The sequence below is a fragment of the Macaca thibetana genome, chromosome 4 (assembly GCF_024542745.1).
Source record: "Macaca thibetana thibetana isolate TM-01 chromosome 4, ASM2454274v1, whole genome shotgun sequence".
Lineage (NCBI taxonomy): Eukaryota > Metazoa > Chordata > Mammalia > Primates > Cercopithecidae > Macaca > Macaca thibetana.
The window spans coordinates 161,196,856-161,218,913 of NC_065581.1; the positions used below are offsets into that span (position 1 = coordinate 161,196,856).

At 40.7% G+C, this 22,058-nt stretch overlaps 1 protein-coding gene and 1 long non-coding RNA gene across 3 annotated transcripts in view; both read left to right on the forward strand.

Moving 5' to 3' along the window:
- PACRG (parkin coregulated) overlaps nucleotides 1-22,058 on the forward strand; it is a 584,691-nt gene that overhangs the window by 372,255 nt on the left and 190,378 nt on the right. The window lies entirely within an intron of this gene.
- The window catches only part of LOC126953713 (uncharacterized), a 43,142-nt gene that overhangs the window by 8,049 nt on the left and 13,035 nt on the right, over nucleotides 1-22,058 (forward strand). Inside the window, exon 2 of the long non-coding RNA XR_007725320.1 lies at nucleotides 1-22,058. This exon is cut by the window's right edge and continues 13,035 nt beyond it. This is a non-coding gene — a long non-coding RNA (uncharacterized LOC126953713).

Genomic DNA, 22,058 nt, shown 5'->3' on the forward strand with positions numbered 1-22,058 from the left:
GTACAAGGCAGACCTTTTGTTTGTTGGATTCCAAATGTACAAAGACTCAATCTTGATTATATCCTAACGCTGAAATTTCTACACAATATTTATTTGCCATGCTTCGTTTCTCTTTGTTTCTCTTGCTCTATAAATTTCTCCAAAATCCTAACATGTTGTTTGAAATTTGGTTGTTTCTTCTTATACAAGTTTGCATTTCAAGTTATTTTATAGCCTAGATGTATAGGAATCCTGCTTTCCTCTGAATGTGTAAATTAATAACTGTTAATAATCCTCTGCTATCTAAGTTCTAGGTTTGACGTAAGGGATGCTATTTGAGGCCGAAGCCGTCTGATGGGGTTCGGCTTTGTGTCCCTACCCAAATCTCATGTCAAATGGTAACCAGCCATGTTGGAAGAGGGGACAGGTGGGAGGTGATTGGATCATTGGGGTAGATTTCCCCCTTTCTGTTTTCATGATGGTGAGTGAACGCTCACACGTTCTGATGGTTTGACAATGTGTAGCACCTCCCGCTTTGCTCTCTTCCTCCTGCTCCAACCATGTAGAAAGGGTCTGCTTGCCCTTTGCCTTCTACCATTATAAGTTTCCTGAGGCCTCCCCAGCCAGGCTCTCTGTACAGCCTGTGGAACCGTGAGTCAATTAAACCTCTTCTCTCTCCTTTTTTTTTTTTTTTTTTTTTGACAGTGTTTCTCTGTTGCCCAGGCTGGAGCGCAGTGGTGCAGTCTCCTCACACTGCAGCCTCTGCCTTCCATATTCAAGCAATCTCAGGCCTCAGTCCCTGAGTAGCTGGGACCACAGGCATGTGCCACCATGCCCAGTTAATTTTTTTTTTTTTTTTTTTTTTTTTAGTAGACACAGGATTTCACCATGTTGGTCTCGAAATCCTGGCCTCAAGTGATCCACACACCTCGACCTCCCAAAGTGCTGGGATTACAGGCGTGAGCCACTGTGCCTGGCTGAACCTCTTTTCTTTACAAATCACACAGTCTCAGGTAGTTCTTTATATTAAGTTTTTGCGCCAACCTATAGCAATGTGAGAACTGACTAATAACACTGTCCATACAAATACAGGAAATGTAGATCTCTTGTACATTTGGAATCCAACAAAGAAAAGGTCTGCCTTGTACCTGATTTTGATGTATTGATCAAAATCAATACATCAAAGAACAGGATGCACAAGAATAATATTCACCAAGAAATCTATGGAAGCCCATGAAGTCTCTTGTTTCTTCAGGATAAAACTTTAGATCACTGTTTTGGCATGAAAGCAAAGTATCACCTTGGCAGAAGACTGCGTCAACCCTCCAGTAGGCATGCTGACATCTTGATTGTTTTCTGCTCTTTTGCTTCTTGTCATTTTATTGGACAGGGTGTAGCGCAGCTAGCAGGATTCAGTGTCATGTTTGATATTGGCAAATAAAACTTGTGATTGAAAGTAAGGTTTCTCCACCAGACAACTTTTACAAAGAATCCAATGGTGCAGTCTTTCAATAATTTCTTTCCCTTGCACCCCAAAAGTCAATCATTTATCAATCTTATTACTTGTTCGTTTGCAACTGTGTGCCCACCCCCTGTTGCCAGCTGTCCCTAATATGCTGTGACAGTGAGTTCAGAGCATCACTATCACACCTTGTCTATGATAGCAAATTCTTCCTTGTTCTCCATGCAGCAAAAATTACATCTGTTGTCTCATCTCAATTTGAAAAACCTCTCTGCAATTCTAGGAACAGGTAGTCACCATTCTAAAAGAAGGCTGGACAAAATTGTAGTCGTAGTTTGTGGTTTTTCTTTCTTCCTTTTGAAATATTTCTATCTTTATAATCTCTTAACATTATCTGAGTCCTATCTCAGGCATTTTAGTAGGTAGGGCATTTTAGTAGGAAAGAGAAAAATCAACTTCCTAAGCACCTCCTCCCCTCAATGCTTTGAAGGCTCAGCACATACGCTCATGGGACAAATGACACTTTTATAAAAGAAGAAACAGAAAACCTGCCAATTGACTGAATATTGGGAGTAAACAAGCAGGGATTTCTACTTTTTAAAAAATTCTTCACTTTGTTAAGAATGTACATAATGACTCTTTCTGTGGTACTATAGAGCCTGTTCATGAAGAATTTGCCTCCTCCACAGTGAAATTGAGAAGGAGATTGGGACTTGATATGCAAACTCAAGTATATAACTGGTTGATTAGAGAGAAATGAATGATAAATATCAGTTTCAAGGAGATGGCAGGAAAGTCACAAGACAGAGCTTAACCACAGAGATTTCTAGAACTTGACCGCTGAGATTTCTAGTGTGGAGATGTTATATGCTGGTAGCAATTGCGCAAAGATACATTTATGGATAGAAATCCAGGGGAAAGAAGAGGTAGTTCGTCTTCACAGATTCCGACTGAGAAAGGGCAGAGGAAAACACGGCAATGTCTCCCGAAGGCCGCTATGCCACTGTTTCACCTTGTGCAGATTCATGACGCCAGTCTGGGAAGAGTTCGCTTCCTGGTACCTGGTGCAGATGGGGTTGTCCCACCTCTTCTGACACACATGCCCATAGAAAAAAACCATTCATTCATTCATTCATTTCATTATTTTTACTGAATATTTTGTATGTGCCAACCACTGTGCTAAGCGCCAAATACAGAATCGTGAATGTAAATTAACAAAAGCACAAATATATATAATTACACTCACTGGAGTTCAAAGTGCCAGTGACAATGATGATGGTGATCGCAGCCAGCGGTCACTCTGCATCCCCTCCACATGAGGCACTGCGCTAAGTGCCTTTATCTGCAGTATCTGAACAAGCCTCATGCCAGGCAGGAGAGCACAGCTCAATTTGCTTCGTTCTTGTCTGAGACTCCCAGTGGTCACATTGCTGTCTTCACCACAGAGCCCCTTGCAGAGTCAGAATACCATGGCGAGGGAGGGTGGATACAAAACATTCATTTTGTACACCTTCACCTTCCTCTAACAGCCCCTGGGCTGTCACTGTGGCAGCACTTTGATGCTCAGCCCCTCAACGTGTTGTGTTGGCAGGAAACCAGCTAACTGAAGCAAAGTAAAGGAAGCAAACATCGCCTCTTGAAAGGGCCATGGTATAGCTGATGAAGAGACACGGGATCAGTTACTGCTATCTTAATAGCTTGCATGACCGCAGGCCAGTCATTCAGTCTGTCTATGTATTTCCTCATCTAGCAAGTAGGAAGGAGAAATACTCACATGTCCTCAAATCCACATGTGTCAAGTCCAGATATGCTCCTCCTTCTTCCTGCCAGACATTCTGTGATGCAGATTCTCCTTCCCCTTCTCACATCTGTTTTTCTTTCCTTCAACCTCAGTGCATGTTGTCATTTATAGTCAAGCAATTCATTCCTATTTCTTCTCACCACCCACTTTGTGCAGAGTCTTTTCCTCCGGAACCTGCCCAGGGACAGAAAGAGCTGGGTTCCACTGCAGATAACCCCAGGATTCCCTCCCTCCCACACTGTAGTTAATCCCAATCGCCTGACACCAACTCATACCTGAGCTGTGGAATCAATAATTTCTGGATTTTACGATCCCCTAGTAAACACTGGCAAAATCCATGAGATTTCCATACCAGAAGGTGGGGAACATTAAAGTAGATGCTATCGATAATCAGTTCCTTTACAGAAATGCAAGGTAAGCGCAGGGTGTTTCTGCCACTTTTATGCATAATGAGGCATTTATACAAACAACATCCACACAGCTAGTTGAACTGCCTGGAGCAAAATAATATTCAACCTTCAAACTTGATAACTGCATAAACTTAGAACTGATAGGACGCTTTCTGCTCTGGTTTTGAAGTGCCTAATTAAGTACATTGAAGGAGGTTATTTTGTTTTGTTTTGCTTTTAGCCCCCTCCTTTGAAACCCACTTGTGGTCAGTGTTAGAGAGCTGATGGTTTTCTTAATGTGTCATTGTTATAGAACATTTCTGTGATTCTGTATTCTTCACTGTAACACCTGTGTTTCTGTGAAATAATCTGTGAGATTTCATGCTAAGCATTGCTCTCACTCTTTTCTATTTTTATTCTAAGGGTATTAACTGATTTCCTTTGAGGGACGTGCTTGCAAGCTTGGGTGTATCTCGGTTTATCTAATAAACATGTTCCTGGCACATAGTGTGTAAATCAAATTTTAACAAATTGAATCATATATTTGAATGCCCGAGGGGCACTCATTTTAAGAAATTAATCATATTCTGAATTTTAAGGGAATTCTTACACCCAAATTTTATTTTCTGATAATCTAGGTTTTCACTTGCTTTGCTTTATTTAAGTGACACTGTATCAAATTATTAAATTCATTGAGGAAGTTTTAAAAGGAAGGCATTGAGGGAAAGGATTCTGGGAAGATGGTGGAGTAAAAAGCACCAGGCATCTGTCTCCCTACATAGACAACAATTGCACTGACAGAATCTGTCTGATGGAACTTTTTTTGAAGTCTGGCATCTATTCTAAGGAGTGAAACATTCACAGAAAGGCTTAGAAGGTAAATGGTGGGCCAGGCGCCATGGCTTACGGCTGTAATCCCAGCACTTTGGGAGGCCGAGGCGGGCAGATCATGAGGTCAGGATATTGAGACCATCCTGGCTAACACAGTGAAACCCCGTCTCTAGTAAACATACAAAAAACTAGCCGGGCGCGGTGGTGGGCACCTGTAGTCCCAGCTACTTGGGAGGCTGAGGCAGGAGAATGGCATGAACCCAGGAAGCAGAGCTTTCAGTGAGCCGAGATCGCACCACTGCACTCGAGCCTGGGGGACAGAGCGAGACTCCATCTCAAAAAAAAAAAGAAGGTAAATTGTGGTTAATTTCAGTCATATAAGCTGGTAGCAAGGTGGCAGCTACTCATCCCCCAGTCCTATGGCAGGGAGCTGTATACCTGTTCCTAGAGTAGCTTGCACAAGCTTGTGGGAGCCAGGGTTGGTGAAAAGGACCCTTTCCTCCAAAACTTGGGGCCCTGTGTTCTGATTGCTGCTTCTGAATGTGGAGCTGCAAACACAGAGGGGGCAACTATTGCTGCATCCCTCTCTCATTTTTTGCAAGCCCCTCCCCCTCTGGTTGAAGCAATTTCCAGGGAATTTATATGGCCAGCAGCCCCCTTTTTCTTCTTTTCTCCTTCCCCCTCATTTTTTTCTTTTGCTTCTTTTGGAAACCAGACATTTAAAAGCAATCACATATACAAAGGCATCTAGAAAGTCACTATGCATGCCCAAGGAAAGGCACAGGCTTAAAGAAGACCTGAGAAGACCTTAGGTTTACATCTCAGGCTGGTCACCAGCACAGATACAATGGAGACCAATTTTTTTTTTTTAGAAAAACCTGGGGAAGTGAGGCATTTGATTTCCAGTGTTACTATGTTATTAGATCAAATATCCAGTTTTCAACAAAAATCACAAGGCATAAAAAAAAAACAGGAAAGTATCGTGCATTCAAAGTAAAAAATAAATCAATGGAAACTGTCCCTAAGAAACAACAGATAGTAGACACTGCTAGACAAAGATTTTAAAAACAACTATCTTAAAGATGCTCAAAGAACTAAAAGAACATGGGGAGGAAGTCAAGAAAACAATGTATGAACAAAATGAAGATACCAATAAAAAGATTAAAAAGTCTAAAAAGAAACCAGCTTCAGTACTGGAACTAAAAAGGACAGTAACTAAAAGGAAAAATTTACCAGAAGGATTCAAAAGTAGATTTGAGTGGACAGAAACATCATCCATGAACTTAAAGATAACACAATAAATTACATAATCTGAAGAACAGAAAGAAAAAAGATTTTTCTTTTGAAAAAGTTAACAAAGCCTGAGGGATCTGGGGAACATCATAAAGTGGACCAGCATATTCATTGTGGGATTCTGAGGAGAAGAGAGAGAGAAACGGGTAGAGAGGTTATTCAAAGAAATAATGACCGAAAACTTTCCAAATACGATGAAAGCCATGAATGTAAACATCCAAGAAGCTCAACAAATTCTAAGTAGGATGAACTCAAAGAGAACCACACTGAGAGATATTATAATCAAACTGTCAAAAGACAAACAATCTTGAAAGCAGTGAGAGAAAAAGGACTCATCATGTATACAGAATACTCCAAAGATTAACAACTGACTTCTCATCAGAAACTATGGAGACCAGAAGACAATGGGCTGATGTATTTAGCAAGAAAAAAAAAAAGAAAACCTGTCAACCAACAATCCAATATCCAGCAAAACTGTATATCAAAAGCAAAGGGGAAATTAAGATATTCCCAGGCAAGCAAAAGCCAAGGGAGTTTGCTACTGCTAGACCCACCCTGTAGAAAACACTAAAAGGAGTCCCACAGATTGAAATGACAAGAAGGGAACTTGAAGCCATGTGTAGAAATAAAGGTCTCGGTAAAAGTAAATACATGCGCAATTATAGAAACTAGTATTATTTTACTTTGGTTTGTAACTCCACATTTTGTTTTCTACATTATTTAACCTATTAATGCATTAAAAATACAAGTTCATGTTTCTGGACATACAATGTATTAAGATGTAATTTTGTAACATCAATAACTGATCCCAACATTTTGGGAGGCCAAGGTAAGCAGATCATTTGAGGCCGGGAGTTTGAGACCAGCCTGAAAAAACCCTGTCTCTACTAAAAATATAAAAACTAGCTGGGCATGGTGGTATGCCCCTGTAATCCCAGCTACTTGGGTGACTGAGGCACAAGAATTGCTTGAACCTGGGAGGTGATGGTTTCAGTGAGTTGAGATTGTGCCACTGCACCTCAGCCTGGGTGACAGAACTGAGACTCTGTCTCAAAAACAACAACAACAACAAAACCTGAAAAGGGTGAGGGTGCAGTTGCATAGGAGCATTTCGTGTGTGTGTGTTCTTGAAGTTAAGTTAGTATCAATTCAACTTGGAGTTTTATAACATTACAATATTAAATGTAATCCTTAGGGTGACCACAAAGAAAATAGCTATAGAATACATACAAAAAGGAATGAGAAGCAAATCAATTCACTGCAGAGATGAAGACTAAGAATGAAGACTGAATTCTAACATGCATATATATGCATGTTATTCAGTCTTAGAAAAAAAGGAAATCCTATTTGGAGTGTCACGAATGAACCTGGAGCACGTTATACTAAGTAAAATAAGCCAGACACAGAAAGAAAAATATTACATGATCTCACTTATATGATGATTTAAAATAGTCAAACTTAAAGAAGCAGAGAATGGAATGGTGCTTGCCGGGGGCTGTGGGGTGGGAGAAACAGGGAGATGTTGGATAAAAGGTACGAAGTTTCCATTATAAGATGAATAAATTCTGGAGAGCTAAGGTACAGCATGGTGACTACAGTTAATTATACTCTATTGCATACTAGAAATTTCCTGAGAGTAGATATCAAGTGTTCTCAGCACCAAAAAAAAAAAAAAACATGGTAATGATGTGAAGTGATGGATATGCTAATTCACTTGATTATGATAATCATTTCACAATGTATTCATGTATCAAAACATCATGTGTACACCTTAAGTATATACAATTTTTATTTGTCAATTATATCTCAACAAAGCTGGAAATAAAAGCTTCTTTAAAAATGTGTCAATGATTTCCCAGTGATATGGACAATTTAGGATTGTAATCAACCATTGAAATTGTTAGTTAGCTAACCAAATCTCTTATGTACAAATAGAAACCTTGAATCTCATAAAATCAATACTTAATGAATACCTACTGCATGCTGAGTTCCAGAGAAACATGAATAAAGACGATATAGGCTGTGACCTTATTATACTGGGCTGGATTCTGTGGGGTGGGACTGAGTAAAGGGGATGACTCACTTTATCTGGGGCCATCAGGGAAGGCTTTCTAGGGGACCAGTCTGGATCTTGGAAAAAACAGAGAGACACTTTATGCTTTAATTTGCATTAAAATTGTCCAGTGGTAAAGCTTTATATGCTGTGTAGATGGTAAATGTTTCTTACTTAATCAGAAAAGCATCCTAAGAGTGATGGATCTAAATTGATTTTTCCTGCAGTGGATGCATATAAAATTAATGAGGGGAATTAGTCTATAGTTCCCCCACGCCCCTACCCTAAGGGATAGTTTGCGTGAAAGATTATACACGAGGAAGGAAACAACAGGGCCACACTTGAAGGATGCAAACTGATTTGATGGACTTGAGTTGAAAATAAAAACAATGGGGACGAGGCTGCAATTGCACTGTGAAGTCACCACACTTCTACTGTAATTTATTCAAATCCAACCAGGTCCAGAGAGCAGGCCAGGCCCCCTTCCGCCCACTCCACATTCCACGCTACTCTTGGGTCTATACTGGAGAGACCATGAGATCAATCATACGAATCCTGAATTCCTCTGTCAGTTTCAGTTCCTTGCCCGCCTCTGAAGTTTAGAAATTACGTCATGGCCCCCAGTGCAACCATGCCCTAACAGAAGCCAGCCACTTCAGCTGCTGCATCTATTCCAATGCTGGAAGAAAAGCTATTCATGCCTGTGAGCATTTGGGGCCTACAGGACCTTAATCCCTGCTCGCCCTCCCAATCTGAGATACAGTTACACTTCTAGAGGACAGGGAAACTTCCTGATGGGTGCATTAGTGCATTCTTGCACTAGTATAAGGAAATACCTGAGACTGTGTAATTTATAAAGAAACGAGGTTTGTTGAGCTCTCGGTTCTGCAGGCTGTACAAGAATAGCGGCTTCTGCCTAAGGAAACTTAACAATCGTGGCAAAAGGCGAAGGAAAAGCAGGCCCATGTTACATGGCTGGAGCAGGAGCGAGATTCGGGGGGCAGATACTACGCTCTATTAATGACCAGATCTCAGATGAACTCACACACTATCGCAAGGACAGTACTGAGGGGGAAATCCACAGCCATGATCCAAACACCTCCCACCAGGCCCCACCTCCAACACTGGGGACCACAATTCAATGTGAGATTTGGGCAGAGAAATAGGTCCAAACCGTATCAATTGAGGGGGTTGTGTCGGAGTGGAAGTGAGACTTCTATATATTTGGAGTGATTGAGAGAGTCAGAACAACACAGCATGTACAGAGCGCTCTTGGTTGCAGAGACCAGCGACAGCAGTCCAGGTATGATGGAAATGAAAATGTTAGGCATGGCTTAGCAAAGGTCTTTTGAAAGAAACAAGTGAGTGTAGATGTATGCTCATGGCCTTATTTCTAGGCCTTAGGTCAGAGGCTCAAGGGCCATTCTTAAGGTTTGCACCAGGATAATGGAGAGGAGGAAAAAGCCTAAGAGATGGCACTTTAAAACCAGCAAGACTGAAGAGTTCATTAAATGTGGGCTGCAGAGAAGATGATTCAAAAATGACTGAGAAGCTTGGGTGTTAGGATGGTGATGCCATTTTCAGCACCGGAGAACACAGGAGTTGCAGGTGCACATGGAGTCCTGGACGTGGTGAGTCGGAGGTGCTGCAGGGATCCCCAGGCGAGCACTCACAGAAGCAAGTGGGAAGGGCAGGCTCTCCATGCCTGCCCCGTGGCCGGCGTCATTTCTCCACTCCCTGTCACCCTTGGAGGAAGAGTTTCATCCAAAAGCTGGGTGGGCATGCCCAGGTGGAGCCAGGAAAGTGGAAAATCAGAACTCGGATAAAAGGAGGATGAATTCAGGGAACTCTCATCCCACACTGACTAGTGTTACCCTTCAGGGTCCCTGAAAACGGTCTAGGAAAGAGCATCACAGTGGAACTCCCAGTCACACTTGTGAACGTGGAACCCTTCTTGGTGCCAGCAACAGGTACAGAATTACTGAGTGGCACCTGTGCTGTGGCTTCAGCTCGCTGCTCAAGGGCAGGGGCAACCTAGAGACTGAGGCTGCCTGGTTCCAGCCACTGGGGAAGTTTCCTACCCCAGCACTAAGGGGTCTGGTGGTGAGGGCTCCCAGGAAATCAGAAAGGTCGTGAAAGGAGTGGAGGTTTTGAGATTGCAAAAGAAAATTTCTGGCCAGGCCCAGTAGCTCATGCCTGTAATCCCAGCACTTTGGGAGGCCGAGGTGGGCAGATCACTTGAGGTCAGGAGTTGGAGACCAGCCTGGCCAACATGGTGAAACCCCATCTATAGCTGTGCGTGGTGGCAGGAACCTGTAATCGCAGCTACTTGGGAAGCTGAGGCAGGAGAATTGCTTGAACCTGGGAGGCGGAGGTTGCAGTGAGCCAAATTGCAACACTGCACTCCAGCCTGGGCAACAAGAACGAGACTCTGTCTCAAAAAAAAAAAAAACAGGTTTCTAATTAAAAAGGGAGGCAAGGTCACTACATGGAGATTAGATAATCAAACTTTGAAATTGTTCAGCTGGGTAGAGGAAAGCAAGATCACGGATGTGACAATGTGTTGATGTTCATGCTTATTGTCTTACTCACCTAATGTACAGGCAGAGAATTGACAACATGGCTGACCTTAAAATTAGGTTGAGGTTTAAGAGAACTGAGCCCGTAAGAGTGATGAAGGCTGACTTAAGCATTCCGTCTTAACTGGGACATAGAAAGTCTCGAATCTGCTATTGACTCCGTCAGTAATTCATTATGTGGCATTATATGTACAGTCTCTGTGCATTAGGGGAAAAACAGAGGTGAAAACAGTAATTATTTACTCAGAGCACACGGACTGCCAAGGTATTTATACACTGCACAAGGGAGAGGAAAATAATACTTGCCACCTACCTACCCATTAGGGGTGACGTCTGGAGAGAGGCATTCGATTCTCGGATGAACGGGTGTATGAATAGCAGCGTATCACCCGCTTCTGATCTGTCTTATTTTTGCATCAATTCACCTCCGGAGTGATGGTGGCAATGGTGCCACTTGTCCTTTGAGTCACTGATTCCATGTCTCCTCACCCAGGGCGTGTGGAAGGGAATGTTTGAGAGAAGTGAGGACCCATTCTTTAAGGTGTGATAGAACATTGCTAATTAAACACAAAAACATATTTTTTAAGCAAGGTTACTACTGCATAGCCAATGTATTTTATCTACAGATCCCCATTTCTGGGTCCGTTAAAGGAAAATTGTTATTGATGTTAGGCTGATCCGACCTTACCTATGTCACTTGCTAACTTAGTAAAGAAGAACTCGTTTTAAATATTCAGAGTGTCATATTTATTTTCCATACATCTTGTCACTTACTATGTATGTTTGTAAACAAATATGTTCCGTTTTTTAGGAGACATCTGGTTTCTAACCGGTTTGACTTAATAAGGTAACAGAAGTTCCATATTCAATCTGCCTCGAAGGGTTGCATTCTCTTAGGGATTTAATGCTTCAAATAGTGTTTCGTTCAAGGGCAGATTCTGATTCTCTATTTCTCTCCTCCCACCTCCTCTTTCCTTCTCGGACATGTGGGGAAGTGACCCTTGCAAAGAGACTCAGAAAAACTCTAAAAACAGAACAGATAAAGCTTTAGGATATTTTCAGTGACCCACTCCTGTTCTTTACTTGAAAAAGTTCAGAAAGTCCAGGTCTAGGTCACCTTCTAAGAGAGCTCAGCCAGAGTGGACTCTACTTAACCAAAGCCTTCAAGGGGCCCTTTCAGGCATGAGCAAGAAAATACATCCACGACAGTCCCACCGTATGCAGATCCCAGGGCCATCTGCCATGCTCTCAGAGATGCTCATTGCTGTCATTTAACTGCGAGGGCCACAGAGGGGACAACTGCAGATTCCAGCTCTATACCCAGACTCCTGGGGCCCAACACAGGCCGCAGCTCTTCACAGCCATGAGATATGCGAGCACGCTGCCTAACTCCTCTGTACCACCATGTTCTCGTCTGTGAAAGTTGGATATTAATAGTGCTTACCTCATAGGTTTGTTTCAAGGATTGAGTCAATGTTAGCAAAGCATTCAGGACACCACCTGGCACCCAGTGAGTGTGATGTAAATAGTAAAGAAATTGACTTTTCCTGGCATGATGATCAAGTGGTTGGTGCCCAGTGGCTCTAAGCAAACTGTCTTTGGAAGGGAGAGAAGAAGCCCCAGCAGAGATTGCTCAGAGCAGCTCGACGTCTTGCAAGACTTACTCAGCTACACCCATCTTGGGATGACGGAGACTCCAAGTGTTATGTATTTTGCAAACTTCATAAATCTGACCAGATATAGACAGATCGTAAGCTGTGCTTTTTGTTTATGCATCTTGTATTGAGACGAGTTGTTGAAGATGGTTAGGACAATTTAATGTTGCATAAAAACCACTTCTTGTAACATCTTAATAGTGAGACTAGCAGGGTCAAGGCAAGAAAAGTGCTGAGAAAACAATCCCCCCAAAAAGTTTCTCTCTTAATTTCAACATCATTTTATGTATTTTTGTTGTCGTTGTTGTTTGTTTGTTTTATAGCTTTAAATGTCAGGATTACATTTTGGGGCTTATTGTTCAAATCAAATATCTGGCACTTTTCATTCTCTATTTCCACATTTGAAAGACCAAATGTTCATCATTTCTGGTGTCAGTTCAGCCTCTGGCCTCCTTTCTAAGACACATTTTGTAGAGTATTAGTTTTCCCATTCATAGCAAGAGAAAAATAATACATTCCTTTTTTATAATAGAAATGTGATTTGAAGTTGTTTCAGAGTAGGTAGAGATTTAGGGGGAAAGGCTGTGTTTTGTGTGGCTCTAGGATGAATTATGCGAAATAAGATAAGAGGGAAAGCTAGAGTGGATCACTTGAATACTGACCTAGTATTCAACTATTTTTGAAAAGAAGTTCTGTTCTGCTGTAACTCCCCCTGGTCTTCCAGAAGCATCAGCTGTGTCACACCACAAGTCTTAAAGGATCTCCCTTGTTTCCACTGCACATCTGCCCCCGTGAATAAACGGTCATGGTTACATGTTCTTAGCTACTCTGTCCTTAGTGTGTGAAATGCCCACCTTTAGGGGTGCTGTTGGGGTGAGGCATTTTAGCTCCCCAATGATCCTATTGGAGTTTGAGGGCCCTGAGACCAGACAGCCACACTGCACAGAGGGCAGCCTGGACCCATGGGACATGAGATGGGTTAATCCACAGTCAGCCAAGAGGTTACTGCAGAGATACAGACGTTCACTTATTCAACGTTTGAGCGCCTACTATCTGCAAGTCAGAATTCTGCGTCTACTTTCTCCTCATCAGCAAAAGTAGTTCTACTTTTGTTTTTGTTTTTGCTGTTGTTGTTGTCTTTAAACATACTGTGGACTTCTGTATAATACTCCTTTTAGTCAAAGAATTCTGCAACTGAAGAGTTTGATTTAGTCTCTGTCGCATCCCTGGATGAGTTCTGGTCATGAAGGAGCTCAAATGATCCTTGTCAGCTGGGGGAGTAAGCTAGACCCAGGCCCTTTTCAAGGGAACAATACCATACCTCACTAGACCCTAGCTATACATTCTTCCAGCCAAATGCCAGGAAGCATCTGACCATAAGACTTTAAGAGCAAAATGTTGCTTAAAGAAAAAAATAGGAGCTGTTCTAAATTCAAGAGCTATTAGGTATAGTCTTCCATTTTCTATGGTCAAAGTCATAACATAAAAACATCACTACAAATTTAAGAAATAGCTACAGTTAATTCAGTAGATATTTTTGTTGTGAATGAATGCCTGAAATGTGGTTTGAGGGTCACATATTTAACCTCATCAAACCTCAATTTATTCATCAAAAAATAGAAGTGATCATTATTTTGTTGTGAAGAACAAATATTATAAAGGACCTTATAAACCATAAAGCATTATACACAGTTTATTCTTCTCTTTCCTTTTCATTCCTCAAGCAGGACTGTCAATGCAATTGCCTTATATTTTAGTGCTATGGAGTACCCTTACCTTTTTGCTAAATATTACAAATCCTTTTGCTTACAAATTAGTCTGTGTCATTTCTATTTGATGGATTATCTGTCTACTTTGGGGCTTCTGTGATGCACAGTCATGGACTCACTCTCTTTGGCTCATCTTGTAGGTTTGCGATCACTCTTAACAATTGTCACTTCCAGCCGATCCAAGACTGCTGCGGCCGCTCTGCTCTGAAGTACACCTAGTATGTGAATTTCACATCACTTCTCAGTCATAAAACGGACCCATCAGGAGCTCATTTTCCTAAGTTTATTTTAAATTTATTGAGCATTCATTTCATCCTTCTTGGTGATCTTTTTTTTTTTTTTTTTTTTTTTTTTTTTTTTTTTTTTTTTTTGAGACAGAGTCTCCTTCTGTCACCCAAGCTGGAGTGCAGTGGCACGATTTCAGCTCATTGCAAGCCCCACCTCCTGGGTTCATGCCATTCTCCTGCCTCAGCCTCCCAAGTAGCTGGGACTACAGGCACCCACCACCATGCCCAGCTAATTTTTTGTATTTTTAGTAGAGACGAGGTTTCACTGTGTTAGCCAAGATGGTCTTGATCTCCTGACCTCGTGATCTGCCCACCTTGGCCTCCCCAGAGTGCTGGGATTACAGGCGTGAGCCACCGCGCCCAGCTGGTGATCTTTTTTTCTCTCTTTTTTATTTTCTTTTGTTGCTAATCTATACATGCAGAGGATTTTTTGGAAGGAAAAGAGAGCGCCTTATTAATGGTCATTTTCTGCTAACGGTGATTTCCACACTATTAGATACCTACTTTGGGCATTTACATTGGTCTCTAGTTCCACTGAGAAGAGTAGAAAAATTTCTAGTATAAGTACATTCATATTGTTTAGATAATATCTTGAGAAAAAAATAGACAAATTCACAAGTTCTTTGACTTGATAGATTTCTGAGTTCTCATGTGTTTGTCCACCTTCATTCTGCTTTACCACATTTAAACACACACACACACTTTTCTATTTGTTCTATTTTTTACTGAGGTGTAATTGTGCTATAGTTGGTTTGTGTGACCCCTCCGAATCTCACGTTGAAATTTGATCCCCAGTGTTAGAGGTGAGCCTACTGGGTGGTGTTCGGGTGGTACAGGCAGATCCCTCATGAATGGCTTGGTGCCCTCCCCATGGTAATGGGTGAGTTCTCACCCTACTGTTCCCACAAGACCTGTTTGTTAAAAACAGCCTGGCACCTCCCCCTTGCTCTCTCGCTTCCTCTCTTGCCACATGATCCCTTCACAATAGCTCCCCTTCGTCTTCCGCTGTGAGCAGACGCAGCCCCGGAAGTAGACACTGGTGCCACGCTTCCTGTATAGCCTGCAGAATCGGAAGCCAAAAAAACTCCTGTTCTTCATAAATTACCCAACCTCAGGTATTATTTTACAGCAACACAAATGGACTAAGACAAATTGGTATATGAAAACCACACATAATTAATGTGTACAATTTGGTGAGTTTGGAGGAATACATACACTCATGTTACCATCACCACAACAAGGTGACAGACATATCCATCATCTCCAAAAGTTTCCTTTTGTGTGTCTGTGTGAGGTAAGAAAACTTAACATAAGACGACTGATAGGGCTCCGATGACTGAAGAAACACCAGGGTCCTTTGTTTAACGCCAATACTGTTAACGACAAGGACTCTCGTGGAGTGGTTTTAAGGAGCGGAGAGTTAACAGGCAAGAAAGAAGAAAGAAGAAAACAGTGCCCCAGTATAGAGGGAGCTGGGCTCCAAACGGAGAAAAACCGCGTGTGCGAAGGAACAACAGTGGGTTATACCTGGAGGCTGGAAGAGGCGGTGTCTGATTTGCATAGGGCCCAGGGGATTGGCTTGACTGCGTGTGTCATTCACTAGCCAACCTGGCCCTCCCACCCTAGCCTTTTAATATGCAAATGCGGGTCGCCATGATGTCCTGCACACGTGGTATTATCTAGAGGCGGCCATGACAACTGGCACATGTGGTGGCAAAGAGAAGAGGGCGGAAACCGCCATGTCCGGTGGACCTGGTTTTTAGCCGCTGGCATTTGCATATCAATGTTGCCAGCCTGGTTTCTCAAGCTGCTTTCTGTTAGAAAGGAAATGGTTTGGGGATAGCTTTTGATTAAAGGAAAGCTCCACCGAGAACTCTCACCCTTTCTAGCTGCCTAAAACTTATTTCTTAATAACTCCTATATTACTACCCTCTTAACAGAATTTTAAGTGCACAGTACCTTATTGTTAACTCTAGGTACTATGTTGTACAAGAGATCTCTGGAACTTACTTATCTTGTGTAACTGTAATTTGATAATCCGTTGAACAGCAACTCTGCATATGCCCCCTCTCCATCCACTGGTAACCACCGTTCTATTGTCTACTTCTATATTTCAACTATTTTTAGATGCTCCATATAAGAGGAATCATTCAGTATTTCTTCTTCTGTGATTATTTCACCTAGCATAATGTCTTCCAGGTCGGTCCATGTTGTCACAAATGGTAGGATTTCCTTCTTTTTTAAGCCAGGATAATATTATAGAATATGCATATGCCACATTTCATTCATCAGTGGATATTTGGGTTGCTTTGCACATCTTGGCCACTGCAAAGAATGCTGCAGGGAACATGAGAGTGCAGATATTTCTTCGAGATCACAGTTTCCATTCTTTTGGGTATATACCTAGCAGTGAGATTGCCCACTTATATGGTATTCTATTTTAATTTTTTGAGGAATCTCCATGCTGCTTTCCATAGTGGCAGCAGTATGTATTCTTTGGAGGAATGTCTATTCCAGTCCTTTGCATGTTTTAATTGGGTTATTTGGGAGTTTTCACTAGTGAGTTGTAGGAGCTCTTTGTATATTTTAGAAATTAACTCCTGATCAGATATGTGGTTTGCAAATATTTTCTCCCATTGCATAGGTGGCCTTTCCACTCCGTTGTTTCCTTTGCTGTGCAGAAATTGATGCTGGGGGAAAAGGGAGATTTGAAGTACAGGCCAACTTCAGAACAATTTGAGTAGGCCTTTGCTAAGTTTTTTTTTTTTTTAATTAGGAAAATACATAGAATGTGACTTTAAAAAAATAATCAATTATCTAAGATCTTGTCTACTGGGTCTTAAGTTGAATTTCTAAATTCGGGAGCCAACCATGTGACCTTGGGCACGTGAACAAAAGTTAATTTTATAAACTAGTTTAAATCCTGTAGGAATATAACATTATTTTATTTTATTTTATTTTATTTTGTTTTGTTTTATTTTATTTTTCTTAAGAACTTTTTGGAAAAGAGGCTGAGGAGGTTAGGAAAGAGCCTCTGATTCTATGAAGAAATGTCCAGCTTTCCCCAGGAATGGGATCCCACACAAGAACAGTGGAGCAGTGCCATAGAGTCGAAGGAAGGAAGAGGCTGCAGTTTGGCGCCAGTGGGGAAGCCAAGGGCATCTTGCATACTGGCACCTTCGAGAGGCAGTACAGCTGGAGGGTGCACTTTGCACTGCCTCATGAAGGCTCTGTAATTAATATGGCTGTAAATTTTGAAAAACTGTTATTCTGACAGTCAAAAATAATCCCCTATATATAGATATCATGTAAACTTTTAAAACATCTTTCACATCCTTCAAAATGTATAATCTCATGAATTATAGTCTCATGAAAAAAATAGCAAAGAAATATTTGGAATTATAAGAGAGGAAAAAGTAGAGAAAAGTATTTGCCCTACTCCAAACCAAGCAATGCAATTGTGCAATGGAAGGATAAGTCATAAGAAAACAGTAGAGAGTTCAGAAAAAACTCCAAAAGTATATGTGAGAATCTAGAAATTCAATAAAGGTGATATTTTAAATCAGTAAGGAAAGACTAGATTATTCAATAAATGAAATTGAGTTAATTTTTTCTCCATTTAGAAGAAAATAAAGTCAGGAGGTATGTCTCATAGCACTCCCCAAATACTTTTAAGGATGTTTAAAGATTTAAGTGTAAAAATATTAAATCTATAAAAGTACTAGAAGAAAATAAAATTTTGTTAAATAATTTCAGAGTGAGGAAGCCATTTTCAACCACAGAACAGATTTTAGGAAGTATAAGGAAAAGATTGATGGGTCTGACTATATCATATAAACTTAAAACTCACATTCAGTGAAAAAACTCAATATAGAGCTGCACAGCAAATGGCAAATGGAACAGAATAATCTCAACACTTACAACAGTAAAGGCTTAATGCCCCAGACCTATGAAAGACCCCTAAATAGTTATAAGAAAAAGACCCACAACTCAATAGAAACAGCAATTCAGGAAAGAAGAAGCATAGTCAAAAACAATGAAGAAATGAGCACCTCATTAATAGTAAATTTAAACTGCTATGAAATATAACCTGCAGTTTTTATGAAATTCCAAGGAAATGGACATTCTTGTTAACAGTTGATGAGAAGGCAAATAAGCATGATGTTTTTAAAAGATAATTAGCTTTTTTTTAATGCTAAGTCTGTATACCATTCAACCCCTAAACTCTACTTCTAGGAAACTATCCCACAAGAAATAGCAACACAGATGTTAAAATAGTAAAAATTTCTGAATAGCCTAAGTGTTTATCTGTGGGAGAATGGACCACCGTGCAGCATTTTAATCAAATGATACCTATGTTCTGCCTTAGGAAAAAGGAGCACAGTTTATTGTAACATAAAACATGCACATATACAAACAAACACTTACACATTGCAGATCAAAATGAGCTGTCTACTTTTATCTGACAGATGATCTGTGTGTCTGTATGTGTGTATAGACATACAAAAACACGTATATCCTAGTAACAGCATAGGAAAAAGATTGGATGAATAGGAACCTGTCATGGTTATCTTTGGGGGTCAGGGGATTGTTGGGATGAGAGATTTTTATTTCAAACAAAGTATGCCAAATGATGCTTTCATTTATAAGATACCAAAATACAATGGCATTCAATTTCATTCAGGAGCATATGCCAAGTATTGTCTCATTAACCCCTGAATCAGGCCTTTCGCCTTTTGCTGGAATGGCTGACCTTAAGACCAAACACTAGAACCACCCATGGAACACCTGTTGAATACATTTAATCCCCTACATGAGCCTTCCCACTTCTGTTCATTTCACAGAACTAATTTGTGTGGCATTTTATTTTTACACAACATTGAAACCAAGATTGTCTTTGGTATTTATGAGGGCATTTACAAAAGGAACAGAGCAAATGCAGTTGAGACAGGTCACAATAATTCTCTCTGTCTCTCTGACACCCAGCGTTTCAAGCTTCACCTTCCTTTTACACATACTCAATTAAATTAAAATACAGTGTGCAAAGAAAGCAATGCGAAAGAATCTGAAAGGGCACTGCAGAGGTGAAAATAAAATAACCTCATATAAACCTTTCCGATTAAGAGTGAATATATTTAGATTTTTAAAAATAAAAACCCAAAATAATTATGAAAGCAAAATGGCACAGACCAAGATAGACAGGGAAAGAAAACAAAGGTGCTATAAGTCCACAAGGCCCATGGTGTTCACATTCCTTCTTGTTTTTCTCAGCTCTCAGCTGCTGGCAGGTGTTGACCCGAGGGGGAGCCTGTCCAGGCACCCAGGTAGCACTGCTGGCCAGGTCAGATGCCACTGGAGGGAGGGTGGACACACAGGTCAAGTGCTCTTGAGCCCCTCCCCACCTCTCACCCAACTCTTCATCGCTAAGTAGTTGGGAACTGAACTGACTGCATAGCATCAATTACACACGTACAACTCTGAGGAATTGTCAGACTTTAGCCCTAATAGTGCCTTCAATTTTTTTTATGCGACGATGTAAATAAATGCCAACAGGGTCAATGAAGTGGCAAGTGCCATTTCTAACATTTAGCAAAAGCAGTGTCATTTCCAGAGCTCTGCCCGGCTCTGACGTTTTCTCCCAGAGGGTGCAGAAAGAAAAACAGAAACTTTTCTCAAAGGCGTCATATTTCAGATAAGTATTGTTTCAGTGATGACATTTTGTCAAATTGTGAAGTTTAAAGGACAAATTGCCTTGGCCCATTCCTGCTTAAGCCTTTTCATGCCACTTATGGAAAATAGCCTGTGCTTTTAATGGGTAGTTTGTCAGTTAATATTTCCACGGAGAGAGAACAAGCTGTAGCTTCCTTCTCCTGAGACTCGAATCCCCATGAAGGAGACTTGTCTGTTCTGTCCACTGCTTGTCTCTAGGTCCACCTACACAAGCGGGTCCTTCACATTCGCTATTGTTAAGTACTCTTCAGATCGCCTTATAAGTGCATACCCTCAATTGGATTAATTTTTATTAGTTTCGCCTTCCTGGGCTATAGAATTAGGTTAGTCATGACGCTGAAGTTACAAAAGGCTTGACCGCACATAGAAAAGTGTGTATGCTCTCTGTCATATATGAAGAAGTCTTTATCTTTAGCATTGACGGACATGATTTATCATAAAGTCTTGTTATTTGAGTCTCACCATGTCATCAGGACCCGATGTGCCACAATTTCCACACACACTTGTGTCTCGGAGTACACAGTTTAGCCTGCCAATTATTTATAAATTAACAGATCCAGTGGAAATATTATATCTTTTGTTTGGCAGAAATATATATGTTAATAAGTCTCACTTGTTTTTGTAATCCATCTCACAACATGAACTTTAGAATATGTACTACGTATTTTTAAAGGTATTTCTTTGTTCCTTGATTGCGGTTTATTATTTTTCAAACAGCTTCAAAATTTTCCATTTCCAGAAGATTTTTACATTTAAAGTGTAATTGTTTTAAAATACCAAAATTGGTGAGATTATCGAAGAAGATGATTCTCTATACTCAGGAAAGCCACTTAAAATTGGATGAAATTGAGGAAGTTGAGCAAAAGCTTAATTCTCACGATATTAATCTAGGCTTTCTTTGGAACAAGAAGCAGGGCTGAGAAATTGCCCTCAGTTGTAAATGGAAAATGAGTGTAAGCATCCTCCTAAAGAATCATAATTTAGTTCTAGTCAGAAGTAGCTGAGCAGGAGAAAACTTGATTACTTAAAGGCACTAAGTATATTAGGAAACGAAATACAAATACCTTCAACCAGGGCTGCTGCTGCAGTCTGGCTGTGTAAGGTCTGGTATTCTGATGGAAACTGATAGGCTCCATTATAGATGTCTATCATGTAGAAAATGAATTTAGGATGCCTTTGTCATTTCTCTTGTCTGTAGGCTGAGCTTTTTTAAAAATTGAGCTATATTCATGCAAGTTATATAACTTAATTTACTGCTGAAATGGAACCTAAAGTGGTTAGTGCAGTGATATTCAGCCTCGGAGGCTTTAAAACACTGGCAGATTGTTCACGCAGAATTGTGCCTGATTTGCCTGATGCATGCCATTAGGATGATCATGGACAAGATCTCAGACTGTCATTTAGCCAAAACCGTATACATATTATGCATAGAACAACTCACCCAAAATTGATAGCTAATGGGAAAGTTTCCAACTAAATAAAGATTTGGAATCCATTTACCGCTCAGTAAGCTATTTTTGGTCCATATCATCAAGTTTCCAGAAGTAATTGCTCCTTACGTATATTCTAAAGAATGTATAATAAAAAAGCCCAATGAAAAAATTTGATCTGATATTTATCTCATCCATCTGGTTTTTTGGTAGAAACCTAGGTGGCATGTGTTAAATGTTAAGCATAAGAGAATTCTCAATATTTTAAAAATAACTCAAAATATTGAGGAAAACACCTAAAACCCACTGATGGTTATGGTAGCTCAGGCTTAACATTTCTTAAAATGTGTCTGTGTACACACTGGGTTAGAATCACTGTTCTCATTTACAAATGGAGCTTCCTGGCCCCGCCGTTCTCATTCATTCCTTGAAAGAGAATGGGGGGCCAGTGGGGGAAGGGTCTGGAATTTGCACTTAAACAATTTGAGTGCAATTTGCACATACATTCAAATTCGAGAACCACTGCTTTGATAGTATAATGTCAATCATTTTGGAGCCCGATTTAGTCCTGTCACAGGACATTGTCATTTTTTATGTGCCCAGGTTTCTTGTGACTTCATCCAAGAGATGGCACGTACAGTACCTGAGTACCTGCCACTGGGCAAAAAGATGACCAGGTGAGAGATGAAGGAATGAGACTGCAACCCTCACCATCAGGGCACAAACACCCCAATCTCACATTCCGTCAAGAGTTGTTCTATCCCTTACATGCCATCCACTCTAGACAGTGCTTACATTTC